The sequence below is a fragment of the Mesoplodon mirus genome, assembly GCF_964341445.2.
Source record: "Mesoplodon mirus genome assembly, chromosome: 12".
NCBI lineage: Eukaryota > Metazoa > Chordata > Mammalia > Artiodactyla > Ziphiidae > Mesoplodon > Mesoplodon mirus.
This window is the reverse complement of record NC_138988.1, coordinates 95,594,509-95,597,516: the sequence shown is the minus strand read 5'-3', so window position 1 is coordinate 95,597,516 and position 3,008 is coordinate 95,594,509. Positions and strand designations below refer to the sequence as shown.

At 38.6% G+C, this 3,008-nt stretch overlaps 1 pseudogene across 1 annotated transcript; it reads right to left on the bottom strand.

Moving 5' to 3' along the window:
* Positions 1–1,283: 1,283 nt before the first annotated feature.
* LOC309813418 (F-actin-capping protein subunit alpha-1-like) lies at positions 1,284–2,796 on the bottom strand (annotated as a pseudogene). The gene is made up of 2 exons: positions 2,718–2,796; positions 1,284–2,493 (listed from the first exon to the last, which is right to left on the bottom strand). The product of its transcript is annotated as an F-actin-capping protein subunit alpha-1-like (transcript).
* Between the last annotated feature and the right edge of the window lie 212 nt (positions 2,797–3,008).

Sequence of the window (3,008 nt, the reverse complement as noted above, 5' to 3'; positions counted from 1 at the left end):
TTTAACCCTCCTCCCCAGCACACATGCAAAGCCATTTTCTGGAGTTGAGGGCTTAACTGTAAATATTTGTTCTGGCTGAAAACCTGCTAGAGAATATTTACCTAAAATGAGATAACTAACAACACTCCATTAAAGAAAATGAGCATGAACTGACACAACTTTTCAAGAAAAATTGCTAACTAAACATTAAACTCAATTTACGTTATTTAGAATTCTCTTTTAGTTTTGTTTATTATTATTTTTTTAAAGAACAAAACAGGTATATTTCTTTTGGACTACCTGATACAGAGGATCGTGTGGTATGGATGGATAGTATGAATGACCAATAATACAAATATCTTTTATTTGAAATAAACAAAAATGCTTACATAGCTCAATGGGTCACTTGGAAATAAACTCTTGCTTGACTGTATTACCAAGCAAAAACAAAGCTGAAACACACACTCTTCTTTTGACATGTATTTGGAGGAAGACACTACTTGGTTTTTAAAAAACTAACCTTCTCTTAAGGCCTGGTCATCGAAGTGTAAACAATGTAAATGAATCCGCCATTACCAATTGTCATATCATATCTATGTTACCTGTGCATTCTGAGATCACACCTGTACCTGTCGATAAACCCGGGAAGGGTTGCTCTATCACAGTTACATTTGAGTTGGCAGGCAGGACTGGGGAGACTAATTTGGAAAAAGTTTTACATCTTATTTAGAACAAATCACTAGTCTTCCCTTAAATAACAGGTTGTAATAGAAAGATACTGTCTGACTATGACTGTTAACTATGTTAACAAACATAGTTGTTTGATTCATTCGCTTACAGTACATCCTGCCACAAAGTATTAAAGCACAGGGTAACTATGATTCCTTCAACATCTGCATGTTTTCAAGTTTTATACTCTACTATATCCCTAGTATGTCAGCAGTTTTTGAATATTACAAAAATAACAATAAATGGGTAAAACTCTTCTAAAAATGCACATGTCTGTAACTATAATGGTACTAAATGGGAAGGAGACAATGAGGGAAGGGAAAAAAGCAAACACATTCATTTGTAGGGAATGGGGTCCAAGTCTTTGGATTTAAAAATAACTTCCCCAGAGAAGCTGGCTATAATGGAATTTCCAGAAAACTTCCTTTGCCTCCAAAAAGACCTGAAAAGCCCCAATCCAAACGTTTGAAACTATAGTTATGAGATGTTATAAATGATGATCAAAGCGATCGGAGGGAGGATGAATGTGTCTTCCATTCAGCTATAGTTTGTAGCCTCTTTAGCCGTTGGTTGATCAGTAAAAACCAGTGAAGTGCCAGAAGTGCTTTGAAGGATGGGGTGGAAAAGTACTGAACATATTACCTGTCTATGTCAGTAACAGGGCTTCATGGCTAGGAAAATTTTCTAAATAGTAAAATGACTCCAGGATAGATATCTCTCTCCATCATTAAATGTGGCAGAATTAAAAAAAAAAAAAAGATTTACAAGGAGATATAGTGAAAACAGAAAATTACAAGGCAGAAAACACAAAAGAATCAAGACAATGCTATAAGTTCAACAGTATTCCATGAGGCTAGAAAACCTGTTAACTTTGAAAGCCCTAGAAAAATATCACTCTTGTTTATACATCATTTATTTATCATATGACCACACATTGACTCCTTTCTTTCCATGTACTGAAGAATCCTACATTCAGCCTTTAAGCATTCTGCATTTCTTTGCCAATCTTGTAGCTGAGTATCTTGTTCCAGTTGATTTTGGTGCAGGTAACTGGAAGTTGCTGGCACAAGGCCTTGAACGTGGTGTCTGACATTGTTTGATAGTTTTCTCTAATTGCTGTCTGATACTCATCTTCTGCATGCCCTATGATTTTAATAAACTCCTTGGCAGTTTGGACTTCATTCAAAACAGTCACTGAATCCTGTACATCTTTATGACTAACCAACTGACCATTGCCATCTTCATAACAGTGAACCTGTATCTTAAGTACTCCAACCACTTGGGCTGTAGAGGGTGTGATGGTGAACTTCCATTCTGATCTCCAACAACCACTCCAGAAGTTTTTAGGCTGAAACTGGTGGCTTTCAATACATATGGCATACATGGATGCCATTTCTTCAATGACGGTCTGTTGCCCATCTATAGTTTTAGCATAAACAGTACAGAAGCCGTTGGAATAATGATCTTTCACATAGGCCCTTCAAGCACTGTCACAGGATTCTCTCCAAGACTTCAGACCTCCATCTACTTCCTCTGGCTGAGGGTCACTTGCTTCTTTCCATAAGTGATCAAACTTAAAGGAAATTTTGTTTCTTGGATCTAAAAATCTGCTATTACCCAGGTCACCATGTTCTGTAATTAAGAACTGATCTTCATATCCTTCTATCTTCACAGGCATGAATTGACCCATGTTATACTGGGTAAATACATGTGCGGCCCCTTCCCTGAGGAGACCGACATTATTAAGTAGTAGCCGGACATCGCTGAACACTTCATTAAATTCCCCTGGGGGGGCTTCCCTGGTGGCGCAGTGGTTGGGAGTCCGCCTGCCGATGCTGGGGACACGGGTTCGTGCCTCAGTCCGGGAGGGTCCCACATGCCACGGGGCGGCTGGGCCCGTGAGCCATGGCCGCTGAGCCTGTGCGTCCGGAGCCTGTGCTCTGGAATGGGAGAGGCCACAGCAGTGAGAAGCCTGCGTACCGTAAAAAAAAAAAAAAAAAAAATTTCCCCTGGGGGTGCATGAGTGATGAATTTAGCAGCTATTCGTACCTTCTCCTCATCCAACACCCAATCCTCGAAGTTGGCCATCTTGGGCTGCTCTCTAGATGTTTTAAATTCATCATGTACTTTTACCTTGTAAAAACCAGACCAATTCTCCTTTCAATCTGATACTAAAATATATCTGATGATAACTAAGAGAAAGAAAAAGTGAGAAGAAAATAATAGTGATTTCTAAAGGAGGATAAACTGAATTTTTGAAATACCTATTTATCTTTAAAATAGTCTTGTTTTCAAATGGT